The sequence below is a fragment of the Leucoraja erinacea genome, chromosome 35 (assembly GCF_028641065.1).
Source record: "Leucoraja erinacea ecotype New England chromosome 35, Leri_hhj_1, whole genome shotgun sequence".
In the NCBI taxonomy this organism is placed as follows: domain Eukaryota; kingdom Metazoa; phylum Chordata; class Chondrichthyes; order Rajiformes; family Rajidae; genus Leucoraja; species Leucoraja erinaceus.
In genome coordinates, this window is record NC_073411.1 from 7,063,216 (window position 1) to 7,081,209 (window position 17,994).

Genomic DNA, 17,994 nt, shown 5'->3' on the forward strand with positions numbered 1-17,994 from the left:
CGCGTGATATACCTTATTCTGCACCCAGGGACGCGGTGTGGCGGTACTGAGGTTTCCTGAGATTCTTTCCCTAGTCAGTCTGAATTGTCAATGCGATTGTATTAATAGAATGTACTGCAGGAGCGATTTTTTTGCACAATTGTAAACAGTAAGATAAGCACACTTGTCAAATCGTTCCTCATTTCTTCGTTTGAAAATCCTGCTGCCCTGAAATTAGAGAGCTACCCTTTAGATTTTTCAAAAAACCCACCGCCCTTAGCTTTAGCCGTTAGAAAATAGGTGCAGGAGTAGGGGGGGGGGTGAAAATTTGTTGTGGGGAGGAATATCTCAGAGGTCAAATTGAAATAACAACGATGGCTTACAGCTGGACCTTGTCTGCTTTTGATCCTTATATTGTCACAGAGTCTGAATTTAAATGTTAAATATTGGGAAAATATAGATTATACAGAAAAATGCATTATTTTATGTGAAGTTTTTAAGTGAGAAAATAAATTGTAGAAAATCCTATGATATTCATTTAAGTTTTATAACAGTAATGTCAAACTTGCAGTTGACATATTATTAAACTTATTTTTACATTTCTTCGTCTTCTATATATACTACCTGCCTCGGCAACGAATTAGAGCGAGTTCGATAGTTTTGTGGGTTCCTCGGTGAATCGTGTTGCCGCCGATTTCAAATGCTGAATTGAGGATCTTAAATGGGGAGAGGGAACTACATTGCGACTATGTGTCAGTGTCCGAATAGAACTGTGTAGGAAGGAACTGCAGATGCTGGTTTAAACCGAAGATAGACACAAAAAGTTGGAGTAACTCAGCGGGACAGGCAGCATCTCTGGAGAGAAGGAATGGGTGACTGAGTCTCCACCCGAAATGTCACCCATTCCTTCCCTCCAGAGATGTTGCCTGGCCCGCTGAGCTACTCCAGTTTTTTTGTGTCTATTTCACGAATGGAACTGACTCGATAACCCCAGCTCTAAACCAGCGCGTCGGGGAGAAACAACTAGACCGAACACGGTCCACAGAATACACTGTACAGCGGCCGTACATTGATCCAAGTGTACCTAGCTGTGTAGACTCCATGCACCCGCTTCTATCTCCTCAGTTCGAAATAATGATCCCTTTTCAAAACTCCTCAAAGATTGTGTGAAAAAAATAACCAGAATTCAATAATAAGGTACAAAACGATTGCTTCTTGCTAATCCCGGTCATTTTTCGACGGATCGTTGAAATTCTATTTCTCAATGCTAATAGTGAAAATGCACAAAAACAAACGCTAGGATTTAACATCGTTAAAACTTCCGTGCGCAGAAAACCTCTACGAGATCCAGTCTTTTAACCTTCACGAAGATTACAGTGAAAACCTGCCGATTTGAACCTCAATATCTTTTCTTAACTAATCGATTGCTCGACGCTATTCGAGTGGATTTCGTCATTGACTTTTTCCTAACCGTTCGATAATGTGATATAAAAGATTAGAAATATACACGGTTTTTCCAATGTTTAAAGTACTCCAAGTAAATCGAATCAGTTCGACATCCGTAGGAGATGTGCGGATGAAATGAATGTTTGCATTGTATGTATGGTACTTTGGGGTGATATGGCGGAGGGACATAAGGCGGTCTCGCCGAGTTTCACTACGTCAATGGATTTTGTTAGTGTTTAATTTCACCGTCAATATCTTTGTGTTTTTATAATTACTATCATTTGGAAACGCACGTTCACTGTTTTATGCGTTTACCGTCCAGATTCCACCCGAAGATATTTGCACTTTCCTACACTACGTGGCCAGACTCGTTTCTTAAAACATACTGCCGCACAGTTTAATCGTATCAGTTGCTTGCTTGGGATTGCTTTAACATTTTTTGTCCTTCTCCAGCCATTTATACATTTTCTCACTTGGTCTCACACGGCATATATACCAATTTTCTATTTCATTCCCGTGTTTACTTCCAAGTGATTTCGAATAATTTCGAATGTACACTTCATAGCAACCTTCAGACTCGGAACCATTGCCTCATATCGTTTCCCTCCTTCCAGTCCCACCAACAAGAAATATCCCCCTCTCCTCCAATGTTATGCAGATTATCGTTAAATGCCATTTGTTGCAAATGTTTTCGAGTCAGCTATAGAGTTAGACAGCACAGAATCGGGCCCGCCAGCCGACCGCCCCAAAACCAATCATTAAAACTCTATCTATAATACTTAATTTGGATCATTTTCCCGGCCTGTAGTCTCGTATACGTTGGCAATTCAATTGTTTGTTCAGGCGGTTCTTAAATGTTTTAAGAAAATCTGTTTCCACGGTTTTTCAGTTTCAAAAACCGCCGGGGGGATGTTCTCTCTCTCTCTCAAATCTAACCTCTTTCTCGTCATCTTCAACCTTTACCTTTTGGTCTTGGACATCTCTGCCAGAGGGTAAATTTTCTCCCTGTCTACCCTGTCTGTTCGTTTCATAACGTTGCATACTTTCATCGGGTTCCTACCAGCCGTCTCTGCTCCAAACAAACCCACAGCCATTTCGGCTTCTCCTCATAACCGAACTATTCCGTCCTGGAGATTGGAGAATCTCCATTGCACTAGTCAATGCAATGATGTCCCTTTGATAGGGCGGTGACCAAAAACGCGCACAACATTCCAGCTGCGACTGAACCAATATTTCCTAGAGTTGCAGGCAAAATTTCCTGATGATTTAGAAACTTACACCATTCTTAAATTCTTAAGGGGTTGGACAGGCTAGATGCAGGAAGATTGTTCCCGATGTTGGGGGAGTCCAGAACAAGGGGTCACAGCTTAAGGATAAAGGGGAAGTCTTTTGGGACCGAGATGAAAAAAACATTTTTCACACAGAGAGTGGTGAATCTGTGGAATTCTCTGCCACAGAAGGTAGTTGAGGCCAGTTCATTGGCTATATTTAAGAGGGAGCTAGATGTCGTCCTTGTGGCTAAAGGGATCAGGGGGTATGGAGAGAAGGCAGGTACAGGATACTGAGTTGGATGGTCGGCCATGATCATATTGAATGGCGGTGCAGGCTCGAAGGGCCGAATGGCCTACTCCTGCACCTATTTTCTATGTTTCTATGTTTCTATGTTTCTATCTCGTTCATTATGTCCCAGCTAAGAAAGGCAAGCATCCTGCTTTCCTACTTGTACCAGCTTCTCCACCTGTGCTGCCACCTTCAGGTATGCTTAGATTTACACACAAGGCCCCTTTGTTCTCATAATGGGCCATCTATTCATGGTGTATGCCTTATCTTCCTTGTCCCCCAAAATCAAATCACATTTATCTAACATGTCTGAAGAAGGGTCTCGACCCAAAACTTTGCCTATTTCCTTCGCTCCATAGATGCTGCCTCACCCGCTGAGTTTCTCCAGCATTTCTGTCTACTTTCGATTTTCCAGCATCTGCAGTTCCTTCGTAAACACATTTATCTAATATTCTATTATTCTTAAGAATGGGTCCCTGACATAGTCACTGCATGACAAGCATAATATATTCAGTGGAAGCGCTCTGAATGTCGGGCCAGGTATGTGGAGGGACAAACATTCTTGCAAAACAGGGAAAATTACTTTTCAGTGGGAAATAGTGTTGGAAAGAATAAGGAGAATATTCCTGATCGGGTGAGTACAAATGGGCTAATGGGTTCAACTATAAACCTGTCTGACATTTGATTGCAGGGTATTGTTCAATGTCAGACTATGCAATGAGCAGCAGAAAAATTGAACAAAAATAATAACAAACATGAACATTTCTGCTAGAACAGAAGGTAAGAGTGGATTACTTAACAGCAGATAAGTCAGCATGATCACATTGAATGGTGGTGCTGGCTCGAAGGGCCGAATGGCTTACTCCTGTACCTATTATCTATTGTCCATTGCACCTAGAAGGCTGCAAAGTCCCCAGAGGGAACATGAAATGTTCTCCCCACACATTGACATCAGACCTTGTTTCAACAGAGCAGTAGGCCAGAGACAACTCTACACTGGAGAAACAAAATGCAATATGTGGCCCGCTGGTGTTCACGCTGCAAGAGTGACCCTTATCTTGCATTTACCTTCACGTTAATTCATGAACCCACTCCGACACTGAAATCTCTGTCAGTGCCCACTTGCATTGTTACCTTGTGTAGGTAAGAACTGCAGATGCTGGTTTAAACCGAAAGTAGATATAAAATGCTGGAGTTACTCAGCAGGCCAGGTAGCAACTCTGGGGAGAAGGAATGGGTGACTTTTTGGGTCGAGACCCTTCTTCAGTCTGAGAGTCAGGGGAAAGAGAAACGTACTGTACATCACCGTCTATATCTCTCCATTCCCTGTCCCTTGACTCTCCCATTCCTTCTCTCCAGAGATGGTGCCTGTCCTGCTGAGTTACTCCAGTATTTTGTGTCTATCTTTTGCGTACTTCTACCTTGTTAACCAGGCTAGCTTGAGGAACAATACTTCATCTTAATTGTGCCTTCTTGGCGTGAAATGTTGATTGTCTTTCCTTCCAGAGATGCTGTCTCACCTGCTGAGTGTTTCTGGCATTTTTTGTTTTTAGTTCATATTTACAGAATTGGCAGTTCTTTTGAATTTGCCACAGTACTGGATCCATGAATTTAACCCATAAGGTTATTACATTCCTTTTAAGGCCATGTGTCTTCATTTTCATTACAAGCTTCGAGTTCAGCACTTTATCGAATGTCTTCCAAAATGCGTATCCAAAGAAAATAATTATGTGCAATTCTCCATTCAACATACAGTTGTCTAGGGCTCTGGTGAGACCACATCTAGAGTATTATGTACAGTTTTGGTCTCTTAATTTGAGGAAGGACATCCTTGTGATTGAGGCAGTGCAGCGTAAGTTCACGAGATTGATCCCTGGGATGGCAGGACTGTCATATGAGGAAAGATTGAAAATACTAGGCTTCTATTCACTGGAGTTATAGAAACATATAAAATTATAAAAGGACTGGACAAGCTAGTTGCAGGAAAAATGTTCCCAATGTTGTGCGAGTCCAGAACCAGTGGCCACAGTCTTAGAATAAAGGGGAGGACATTTGAAAGACTGAGGTGAGAAAAAACTTTTTCACCCAGAGAGTTGTGAATTTATGGAATTCCCTGCCACAGAGAGAGTTAGATAGAGCTCTAGGGGTTAGTGGAGTCAAGGGATATAGGGAGAAAGCAGGCACGGGTTATTGATTGGGGACGATCAGCAATGATCACAATGAATGGCGGTGCTGGCTCGAAGGGCCGAATGGCCTCCTCCTGCACCTATTTTCTATGTTTCTATGTTTCCCTACCGGTGCATACCAAAGTGTTTAAGATAAATGGGATACCTTCGATGCACAGTCGCCCTTGTACTGTATGAATCAATCCAGCCCATTTGCTCATGGTAAGGTCTCACAAACAGGTCTGATAATATCCCAATAAACAGATTTGGTATTGTTCATGAAGGATAAAATCTAGGCGAGGATGTCAGGACAAAATCCTTATCATTCTTCAAGAGAGGATAACAATGCAACAACCTTACACCTACTCCATTAGATTATTTGTTAAGATTTCTGCTGTGGGTCTTGAACCTAGAATCGGCTATAAGTCATGGCCACTACATATTTAATTTGTAGCTACACACACACGCATATGTTGGAGTGCATGAATTGTTTCTGGACGAATGTAAGATCAACAAATATTGTCGACAAAATGATCCGGCCATTTGCGATAGTTATATCTTTGCGTTCTCTGATTTTCGGAATAAAGCATTGCAAGTCACAACTGCCCCTTTCAAACTGATGGGTCCCCAGTTGGGTCACATTGAGGTTCCAGCGATTTCCCAAAGATCCCATCTTTCAACTGCAATGCCCATGTGTTTCATGTATAAAAGAATGTAGGCTCCATTTCATTTGCAGCGCTGCCAAAGGCTGACTAGATCCAAATAAACTTGGCCCATGGAGTTTCCACCACAGCCAAGATAATAAGTTTTGGCTCACAATTTCTTGTTGTATCACATGCCCTGTCTTTAAATGGGGAGTAATTTTGGCCAATGGATAATCTTTTGGGCATAATTCCATTTCCAGAATATAGTATTTCAGTTTGTATTTCCACCTACTCCCTACAGGCTGGGATCATAACTTGATCTAAATAATAAAACTAACACACGAAGATTCACTATAAGACTGACTAATTATATGGCTGCAACCTGAGAAATGTCCTAAACATTTATTTTTGCAGCTATATTTGTTGATGGTGTCTCATTCATTAAAAAATAATTGAAAATCAAGCTTGGTTTAGTCTCACGCATGCCAGCTCATTTTAGTACAAAGATGGAGACTTAAATGTCCCTTCTCGGATAATCCCGCCTACCTGTATTCGCCCTATATTCCTCTAAATCTTTCCAATCCATGACACTGTCCAAATGCAGTTTATATTTTATTTTATTAATTACTTAAGCCACTTCCTTTGGCAGCTCATTCAATAAATTCACTACCCTCTATGTGAACAAATTACCCCTCAGGTTCCTATTAAATCTTCCCCCTCTCACCGTAAACCTACAGTATATCCTCTAATTCTTGATTTGCCCACTCTAGGTAAAAGACTCTGTGCATTCACCCTATCTATTCACTCATGATCTTATACACATCTAGAAGATCATCCCTCAACCTCCAGTGCATAAAGTTCTAGCCTGCATAAGCTCCCCCTATGGCTCAGACCCTCAGGCCCTGATGATATCCTGGTAAATCTCCCCTGAACATTTTCCAGCTTAACAACTTCCTTCGTATAGCAGGGTGATCAAAACTGAACACAATACTTTAAATGCGGCCTTGTTTCTATCTCTATTTCCAGCTACCTGTGGTCCACATTTCCACAACCTTTCAAAACATTCCCTACACCCTCTTTAAATTGCTCGAATAATCCAACTCACACAGCTCTGCGGGCCAGAGGATTCCAGAGAATCACCTCCCTCTGTGAGCATCCGCTGAAGACATGGCCACTAACGGCGATGTAACTAAATTCACGGATGATCAAGAGGCCACAAGAAAGAAGGACTCTTGTGATCTTGGTTTGGTGTACGCTTGAGGAGACTTTGAGACAAGTGTACATGGACAGATTCAAACACACGGTAAGAATTTAAAAGTTACGATATTACACAACAAGATGCCAATGTAGGTCAGTAAACAAAGTGGTTGTTCAACCCAAAGACAAAGACCCAAGAATGTGACAGGCACAGACAACCATTAGTTTTAGATAAGCCCTTCAACTATACCACTATGTTTAACTGTTTCATTACAAATATACCTCTTCTCTTCTTGGTCTTTCACTACTGACTACACACGACAAAATATTTGCCAGTAGCCTTGGCAAATATAATGAAAAAATAATTCCCTCCTTTAATTATTTAAGTTACAGATTGCCAAGTGCGAATATGATTACTGAACAGTTGAAGCACGGGGAAATTTGGAAAGTCAGCGATAATTGTTTCAGTAATTCATCATACTTCCCCATTTCTCAATATCTAATTAATGCACCACATATGTATTGAATTAAAATAATTGTTGACCTTTTGTTCCCTTTCAGATCACATTTCAACTGAAAATATGTGTATTGCTACTTGATAACTCATGGTGAAATACCTCAAATATCACTGCTTGCTCCATGTCACACAGCAGTGCATGAATTGGGAAATACATCCTTCTGTGCAAACCTCACATGAATGCTAAAAGAAACAGATTCCTGGTCCTATTAGGCACGGCACATCAGTTACTGGATGGTGCCCATGTAAGGCAGGAGCAGGAGCACAGGCAGCTTAATTACTTCTAGAAGATAAATGGAGATGTTCTTACAATATTTAAAGTTGTTACAAATGTAGTGTTGGCAACGGTGGTTAAGGGAACCATGCTCACTTCTTGTTTAAACACGTCCAATCTTGGAAAGAGTGTTGTACCAATTCACCAAAATAATAAAGGAAATGACAGGATTAAGTTATGAAGACAAATTGCCTAGACTGGGCTGTTAATGCGAATACAGGAGTCTACGCAAGGTCTGATCCAACAGTTCAAAGGAAGTGACTGAGTCGAGGGAGGAAGGGGAAGTTGAGAGGTATTATAATCAAGAACTAGGAATGTAACTCTTGCATATGCTGGAAATCTGCAATAAAAACAGAATGTGTTGAAAATATTCAGCGGGCAAGGCAGCATCTCTGGAGAAAAATGTAAGATCTTTCATCTCAAGTAGGAAAAGTAAGTTTATGGATTTGGAGGGTGGATACTGGGATGCCGTTCCCTGAACTAGGAAGTCTAATACTCGGAAGTATATTCTAAAGACCGGTGGTCTGCCATTTTAGCATGGGGACGAAGGGGAATTTCTTTCTTGAGAGTGTTATGAATGTGATATTCTCCGTCTTCAAGGTCATGGATGCACAGTTATGAAGTACATAACTGTTCATACTTCAACTGTAAGCCTTCATGGGCATCAGAAGATGTGGGGGCAGATATGGACAAGATCTTATTAAGTGGTGGAGCAGGCTTGTGCATAATATGAAATAAGATGTGAAAACTGCAGGTAAATAACATTTAAGTTGATAGCACTGATGATGACCCATAACTTGACAAGATGGTTCTAAGACTGCCCCTGAACTAACAGTTGTTCATTTGATAAGAAACATGAAACAGCTGAGACATCTTTAATTACCACCAGAAGACGAGAGGCTGTAGATGCTGGAATATTCAATGAAAACAAAATGCTGGAGGAACTCAATGCTATTAATGGATGAAATAGACAGATGACATTTCGGGTAAGGACCCTACTTCTAATTACCAAAGGACTGGGTTTCATTGCAAGGGGATAAATTACCACTGCTGGTGACAGGACAATGAGAATGGCATCAGGCACTAATTAAAGCTAATTGGCTGAAACAATACTCTTCGTACATTGCCCTGCATGAGGTTTAGGTCATTGTTGTTGCGTACAGAGCAAATTAAACCTTTCATACCATACATATAATAAAGTATAAATCCAGTGAAATGAAATGCCTTTATTTGTGATTCTAATATAGTTGAAAAATAGACCCTCATTAACCCTGTAATCAAATTTGTAAAGAAAATGAAGTTATTTGGAAGATTCAATTGCGGGACATACGGTAATTGGCTTTACATGTTACACTTCCTCTCTCTTTATCTCATACTTCTTGTCTTGTCACCTCTGGCCTTTATCCAACTATCTGCCCTTAACCCCTCCTCACCTGTATTCACTTGCCAGGCTTTGTCCGGCCTCCACCTCTGTTCCAGCTTTGCCTCCCCACCCCCTACTACAATCAGTCTGAAGAAGAGTCCCGATCTGAAACACCACCTATTTATGTTCTCCTGAGATGCCGCCGGACCCGATGAGTTATTCTTATTCAAACGCTTCTAAAGAAGATCATGGCACCATCAGTGAAACTCAGTTGCAACATGTGGAGTAATTTAGATTAGATTATATTCCTTTATTGTCATTCAGACCTTTCAGTCTGAACGAAATTACGTTGCCTGCAGTCATACATATAATAATAAACCACGAAACACACAATAAACACAAATTAACATCCACCACAGTGAGTTCACCAGGCACCTTCTCACTGTGATGGAGGCAAAAGTCTTAAAGTCTCTGTCTCTTCCCTCCTTGTTCTCCCTCTGCGCTGAGGTGATCCAGGCTTCCGAAGATGCCGCCTTCCAGTCCAGGGACGCTGCTGTTGTTGCGGGAGCTCCGGAAAAACAGGTCACCAACCTGTGACCTGCGAGCTCCCGACTTGCAGCAAATATTGTGTACGTGATGAATAAATTGTGATGATTGATTGATTGATTGATTGATAAACTGTGAACTACTTCCATTTATGCGAAGCCTAACATTGGAGTAGCTGAAATGATTTGGCTTTGGTTGAGCGAGTGAGATTGAGTGTATATTCTTTCAGTAAGTTTTCCAAAGTAGGTAGTCAATGTTATTAATTTTTGAGGGCTGGTTTTATAGCTGAAGTTTGCAGTTTGAGCAGGTGTATGAGGGAAGATGAGTGGGGACGGTGAAACTGACTTTTTCAACTGAAGTCAGTCAAGTTCAGCTGACTAGACTAGCTGTTCAAGTGGGTTGAAAGGAGTCAAGAAACCGCGGTGTGGTTTTGTACTGTGGTTCTTGAAGAGCAGCAGTCCTAGACTGTGGGCTTCGGTGAATGGAGGGGCTTTGATGATGGGGTCTGCGGAAGCTTATCAAGACCGGCCTTTGGTTGGACGGTGGCACAGTTTCCAGCCAGGATGGCGGTGAATATTTTCACTAATGCTCATGTAAAGTGTGGGAATAGATTGCATTAGGTTGAAGAGGACCTTTCTAAATTAAAACTGTGGTGGGTGAGCTTGGAGCAGTGTCGTTGCAAGGCTTGCAGCACGTGAGCATTCCTAGACACTCTTTAGAGTCTGGGTGGCTACAACTGCGGGAGGCGCGTCCAATTTGACCAACTTGATGTTGGCTTTTTTCGCCATTTAGATTGGGGTGGGAGATTGCAACCTTCAAGTGTTCCGCCTTGTTTCCACGAAAGCAATCAACCCAGCGTGCACACTCAAATAAGATGAAATAGAACAAGTTGGCCTACAACTTTAGGCTGTGCATGCCATACGCAAAAAGAAGACCATTTAGATTTAGTTTACTATTGTCACGTGTAACGATGTACAGTGAAAAGCATTGATGCCGCATGTTATCCAGTTAGTGAAAAGACTCCTGGTGGAAAGGCTCCTTTATTAACCAAAAATAATTTAAATCAACTATTTACAAAAATACACAAAAATTCAAACAAAGCACCACCATAATACAAAGAAAATATTCTTAAATATTAAAACACCATTTCACCATTCTTATTGCCCCCTCCCGTGGTGCCCAGCAGTCCAAGAGAGTTACACAGCCTAATAGATATGCAGGGAGCGGGGAAACACAGACTGGCAGATGAAGAAGGAAGAGCAGGGCGAGAGAGACAGACATGCAGGGAAGAGAGACAAAAAGATAGATGGTGCAGGAAAAGAAAAAATGGATAGACAGGCAGAGGAGAGGGGAGAGGGAGCAACAGTCAAGTAGGTAGGCGATAAGGGAGAGAGATGGGCAGACAAATGGACAAGGAAGAGAGTGATGTATAGACTGAGAACATGGTGCAGCCTAGGTACAGGCCCTTCAGCCCACAGTGTCTGGCTGAGCATGATGTCAGATTAAACTGCATATCTGCCTGCACATGGTCCGTATAACTCCATTCTCCTTGTTCATGCGTCTGTTTACATCCCTCTTAAAACGAGAGACAGACAGGCTGTGAAGGAGAAAGATAGACGGAGAAGGGAGGGAGAGAAAATCAGAGAACAGAAAGTGGCGGGGGAGACAGAAAGCGAGAGGTGGCGGAAAGAATGGAAGGGAAGGGTAGAGAAAGGAACAGACACACGGGGAGAGAGAAAAATACAGACTGCAAAAACGGGGAGTGAGTGATGACTGGTAGAAGGTGTGCAGTTCTTTGTTTCGCCATTCAGTTTAAGCTCACAGGTTTGTCGTACCACAGAAGATTTGCTGTCATTGGCCATGTGCAGGTCACATATCAGTGAGGAAATATTCAACATAAGTGTCAAACCAGGGAAAGGGAACAAATGGCGACACAGGTTGAATAGGGCCTTGGTTTTCTGCTGTGGATGATTGCCTTCAGAGACTTGCCCCAACTTTATCATCCTTTGACGTGAAGAGAAACGGCCCTTCCACCTTGCCATCCAATCGTGTCAAGCGGAGAAAAGCCCCCTAGCAGTCCATGTCAATAATATAACTGATCCCCCAAAGCAGCAAACTGGGAAATGGTAACTTTGGCTGGCGGCCTGCAATAGCTCCCCCTGGTGATCATCAATAACTCTGCATGCTGGTGAGCAGTGGACAACCTTACCAGCAGCCAATGAAGCCTTCAAGAGGCAGGAGAGGCCAAGGAGAACACCAGCCAAGATAGTGAAGAAGGCACTGACACCACCCGAGCCAGCAGTACATAGATCATAGAACAGTACTGTACACTGTTCTGTTAGTGTACTGTACACTGACAATGACAATTAAAATTGAATCTGAATCTGAATCGGGGTACAGCACAGGACCAGGTCTTTTGATCCACAATATATGTGCCAAACACGATACCAACTATCTCCTCTGCCTGCATGCAATCCATATAGAAACATAGAAATTAGGTGCAGGAGTAGGCCATTCGGCCCTTCGAGCCTGCACCGCCATTCAATATGATCATGGCTGATCATCCAACTCAGTATCCCGTACCTGCCTTCTCTCCATACCCCCTGATCCCCTTAGCCACAAGGGCCACATCTAACTCCCTCTTAAATATAGCTTAACATATATCTCTCTATTTTCTGTATATTCATATGCCTATTTAAAAGCCTCTTAAATGCCACTATCTCATTTGCCACCACCACTTCTAGCAGCACCTTCCACCCACCACTCAATGTATTACCCTGCACCTCTCCTTTAAATTTTGACCCACTGCGTTACTCCAGAACTTTGTGCCTATCTTTAGTATAAAACTGCATCTGCAGTTCTTTCTTTCTACAAATCCATTTGCTTGTTCTGCCATGTGCGTAGCTCACATTAGGAACCTATACACGATGGTAAAGTTGTTGGCCATGTTCGATATTGATAGTGATCAGGTATCCATTGTGTAACATTATTAAATGTGTTTCTTTGCTCTCCAGTTTCCAGCATATCTTTCTAGTCAGAGAAATGTCCTCACAGCGCCCGATGAGAACCCTGGCATTTCCCTCTGGCTGCTACTGTTCTCAAAATGCATCACATGTGTGTATTCTATTTCATCTGCCATTCCTTTACCACTTTCCCAGTTCATCGATATATCCTGTTGTAATCTCAGACCATTTACTTCACTGTCCACTATAGCACCAGTTTCAATATCAACTACAAACTTACTGTTTTCATCCAAACCATTAGTGCACAGTATATGATAAACAGGAGAGAACACATTGCCATTTTCTGATGAGTTTAGTATGTTATTGTCACGTGGACCAAGGTAGAAAAATTAACTTTTGTTTGCAAGATAACCAGGCAAAGAAATGATCATACCTGTTTACAATCAAGCCGTCCACTGTGTACAGATAAAGGATAAAGATTACAGCATTTGTGCAAAGAGCTAACATTGTGGTCCTTTAAAGGTAGTTCAAAGTTTCCCAATCAGGTTTATTTTCCCAAAGCTCGATAACAACAGGCTCTTGAGGTTCTGAAACCCCCCCATCTGCTCTCAAATTATGAACAATGGAATAACATTCATATTCCCAAAGGCTGAGATCAGGTGTAGGATTCTAAAACTAATTACCATCAATTTCCCAAAGTGTTAAGTGGGATGATGACTAAAACATCTCCATGAGCTATAAAAGGGCAAAGAGAATAATCAGAGGGATTGTTTATCTTACTCGAAGATACCTAAATTCATCATGCTGAGCAGTGAATGATAAAGGGCCAGTAACTGCTGCCCCATCACTATGTTTGTCTATATAAGACATAGGATGAACAAAACCTCCCTTCATAAACCAAACACATGAACTTGCAATGGCTAGGATAGATTGATTGGGTAGAATTTCATTTTATACGCTGTTCCAGTAGAACAGTGCCCCTTCTTCACACCACGAACGATTTGAACGGTCAGGTCTCCTTTTGCTTCAGTCACCATTTGTAGTCACCATTGACATTGCCATGAACTAATGTCTCCCTGAGTCATCAACTTTATATTTGATCTTTTACAACCTTGAATGTTGCCATTTGTTTACTGCCCCCTCATTGATTCAGTAGATTTTTTGGCTCTTCGCTCCGGCTGGTGCACCAGCAGTAAACCACGGTACATCCAGTTTGTGGATCACCTGCCTCTACACTAACTCACAATGTTTCAAACTCATTCTACGATAAATAACACACTGATGCCACCTCAGAACGTTTGACTTTTGAGCTTCTGAACTTATGGCTTGAACACTGGACTTGTTACACTGTCATAGTCTCTGCTGGATTTCAGGATTTAATCCTTCTAGTCATGCTTAGTATGTTTGTCCATGTAATATTATTGTCATTTAAATACAGGGTTTGTATTGACATCTCTGGCAATAGCAACATCATTGTCCATAACTACTGTCCTGTGATGATGATCAGCAGCTGTTTTTGGAATCTCTTCAATCCTTGTGGTGGTGATGAGACATTGACATATCCTACTGACCCATATGTTCCAGGATATATTTTCCTCTCAGGACATGCTGTGAGCCGACCACGCAAACATACGTGGGGCTATTACCATTTGCAGTTTGGCTTCTTCTTCCAAGTGGTATAAATTGTAGGGGTGATGGGCACAGTCAAATAAGCATTAGTGAGTCGCTAAAACATCTGGTTAATGGTGCAGATTCTACTCGTGATGGACCTGCCTAGTTTCCATTATTTACGCTCTAGAATATCTGTTCACATGTGAACAAAACACATACCGTACAGAATTTACAGTGTATGTATTCATTAACATATTAGTCTGGAGAAAAGCTTGACCTATTCTTTATGTTCAAAAAAGATGACCATGCCCATTAAAAGGAGTCTGCTGAAGGTCCCATGAGTGCTCTATATGCCATATTCCTCTTCATTCCATACCGTCCTACCACCACATAACTGGGTATCTCACCCCCACTCTCAGACGTCTGACAACATCTCAATATATTGCATGCTTCTTTAATTCCCTTGCTTCCGTAGTCTGTGTCACAACTCTAGCGAAGGGAAGGACAGTGGGACATATCTCAATTTTTTTTTCTTCTTTCTTTTTCTTCTTCTCGCACTTCTTTAGTAGTTCAGTGGTCTTGTCTCGCATATTTCTCTTCATTCTTTCCTTTTTTCTCTTATTCTAGATTTACGTATCAATGTATTCCTTTCGATTTATGTATCGATTTATAAAATGTTAAAAATGAAGCTTTACGAAAATTGTACAACACTCATGCCGATTGCTTTATTCTTGTACAATTGCTGCTAATAAAATAAACATATATTAAAAAAAAAAGATAAGTAAATGGATATACAAGGAACAGGGGGAGATGGATCAGGTACAGGCAGGGTATATTAGTCCAATAAGTCATCATTTTCGGCACTGACTGGGCTTGTTCCTATGCTCTACTGTTCTATGTTCTATGAATGGGCAAATGCATGGCAGGGCAGGTACTATGCCTATTTTTCTGTATCTTCTTTATGGATGTGTTCTGGTTATTGCGATTTACATACATTACTTCTCCAATAATTCTATTTTTCGGAAGCATGGCTTCCCCTTTCCATAATTATCTGGGCTCTCAACAATTTCAACACATTTCCCCATTTAGGTCTAAAACCTAAAACTCCTTCTTACCCAAGAGCAGTGCGTCGGAGTAAAATGCCATCTACAATATGAAATGCCCCGCTCCGCGATGTTACCTCAGTGCTCAAGCTGCAGCTCGAAGCTCTGGCCGGTCCCGGCAGGAAAGGCCACGCCAATCCAAATGGTAGGCCGTGAGGAAGGGGGCGAAGATGCGGCTCGGAGAAAGGACGCATCCTCGCCCAGGTAGGGAATGGGAAAAACAGTTAAATAAATGACATGCCTTTTGCTTTTGTCCTGCATTTGCGATCTGTGATGTTGAAGGCGGTGAATGTGTTTTTAGTCGCGGAGAACGTATTTCTTCATCAGGCCCTTGAGTAGCAGTCCGAGCAAATCAAAGATCCAAGGATATTTAGAGCAAATTCCTCTCCGACAATGACTATAAACCCCCACCAAAGCCTCCTGAATTGCAAGCACATCACCATTGATGGTAGGTTTTGTAACAACGCCACTATGTCAAAAATATTATACACCTTGGTGGAGCGAGGCCGAGGCCCCCTAGCCTCGAGGCCCTGGGCTTCGGCCTATGAAGCTTATATGTAAATCCGGCTCTGGCTACCACTAAGGGGTGGGAAGATTGCAATCTTCACGTGGTCCGCCCTGCACAATCAAATAAGATCAAACAGAACAAGTTGTCCTACAACTTTAGGCTGTGCACGCCATACGCGTGAAGAAGAAGCTACCACTAACCTCATGTTGTGTCTCTGGCTAGCTCAATTGGGATTTCCCACATCATGCAGGTCTTTGTCAAGGCATTGGTAAATTCCCTGCAGCCAACGTCTACTGCCGCGTGGTCTTCAATCCACTAGGTAATCTCTTCAAAATCTCAAATCAAATTTGTGAGACACGACTCACCATGGACAGAGTAATGATGACAGTCCCTAATCAATCAGTTCATTTATATATGCAAATAATTCCTATCTCTCAGAACTCCTTCCTATAGCTTTCTCACCATTGATCTCATACTCACCGGACTGCGGTTCACTCCTGCCCGCCTTCAACAGAAGTGTAGCACTAACTAATCCCCAGTCTTACAGTACCATACCTGTGGATTACAAAGATGTGCAAAATATGTGCCGTGACCACAGCAATCCCATCCCTTGCTCCTCATAACATCCTATGATCCTGGTCAGGAACGGCGATTTATCCGCCTTTAGTGTTCCCTTCCCCCAACTCATCACTTTACACGTCCTTCTGAAGAGTAAATGTAGAGAGGAAATATACACGTTTTTGACTGCAGAGAGGGAGAGATCGGCGACGAAAATTTCAGGTGAGTATCTATACGATTGTAAGTTGAAACTCTGTTTTTGATCAAGATGTTGGGGATCTGACTCCTAACTCTAACTCCTAGTGATTGGGCAAAAATGTGCCTTTCGCCAGACGGTGTAATTTCAATTCAGTCCAACATTTAACAAATTTAAGAATTACTATAAATGGGTACTTGACAATCTGAGCAAACTGCATCCTGAATTTAGTTTGGGTCACGGCATAAATACAAGTGTTTGTGCAGCAACTCAGGAGTTGCAGCATGAAGCCCATTTCTCGCATAAAGAAAGGTAGGGACATAGACATATAGCCCAAATAAAGCATTCGTCGCCATATACAATATACCATAAATATCACCCATAATAATATAAAATTTCCAGAAATAACAAAGAGTAGAACAATGGACTTCCTTCGGTTCTCCATCTCCGTGTCTTTTGGGCGCTCCGTGGTGTTTTGGTTCAGCAATCTTCTGCGCGCTCTGTTGGCCACTAAAATGTGTCTGACCGTCAACGCGTTTAGCAGCAAAATCAGTATAAATGGTAATCCCGGTGTCAGTATAAAATGAAGGAATTCAATCGCTGCCCAAGCACGTGAATTCTGAACATTGTTTCTTTGTATACAAAACCAAGGGTCATTCAGAAGCCAATATTGTCCTGTGTACACAAAATACCAGCTGACGTTTTTTAGAAGGGAAAGGACAGTCACTGTGGCTAAAATCGGCTTTGATGCTTTTTCGGTGCAATATTTAGATTTCAATTTCTGACAACAGATAGCCACAAATCGATCAATGGTGAACACTATAGTGAACCAGACAGAACAATCCGTGGCTGCGTAAAGCAGGGCAGCGTGGATATTACACAGCGGGATGTACAATATAAATGCAAACTGAAAAACGATTGGAATATGCCTTAATATCAGATCGATGATAATGACCAGTAGATCTGCGGATGCCATGGCCACCAGGTAGCAGGTGACACATTGGGAGAGACCACATTTTCTTCGAGACAAGATGGCAATCGTCAGCAGGTTAACTGTAAGAAAGAGAGGACATGGCTATCAGGAATCAGACAAGGGGGGAAGCAGCAGGGTGGTGTTGCGAGATTAGCAGTCGTGGCTTAGTAAATTCTAAGAATGGATTTATAAAACTACCAACTTGATTAAAAAAATACTTACTGGGGACACCAATGACAGCAAGAAGAGGATAGTAAAACTTCTGTATATCCCAAAGAGCTAATAATATCCGAATCTCGACTGCCAATGAGTGACTTCGTTCCATTGTAAAATAAAACACAGTTATTCTATGAACATATGTGTTAATTCTCTTCATGAAGACGTGTTGACC

The 17,994-nt window shown here is 41.9% G+C and overlaps 1 protein-coding gene and 1 long non-coding RNA gene across 3 annotated transcripts in view; both read left to right on the forward strand.

Moving 5' to 3' along the window:
• LOC129713251 (beta-1 adrenergic receptor-like) overlaps positions 1-578 on the forward strand; it is a 2,327-nt gene extending 1,749 nt beyond the window's left edge. Inside the window, exon 1 of the mRNA XM_055662189.1 lies at positions 1-578. This exon is cut by the window's left edge and continues 1,749 nt beyond it. The gene's annotated coding sequence lies outside the window, so the exon portion shown is untranslated.
• The window catches only part of LOC129713252 (uncharacterized), a 49,392-nt gene that overhangs the window by 6,789 nt on the left and 24,609 nt on the right, over positions 1-17,994 (forward strand). The gene's annotated exons all lie outside the window — the stretch shown is intronic.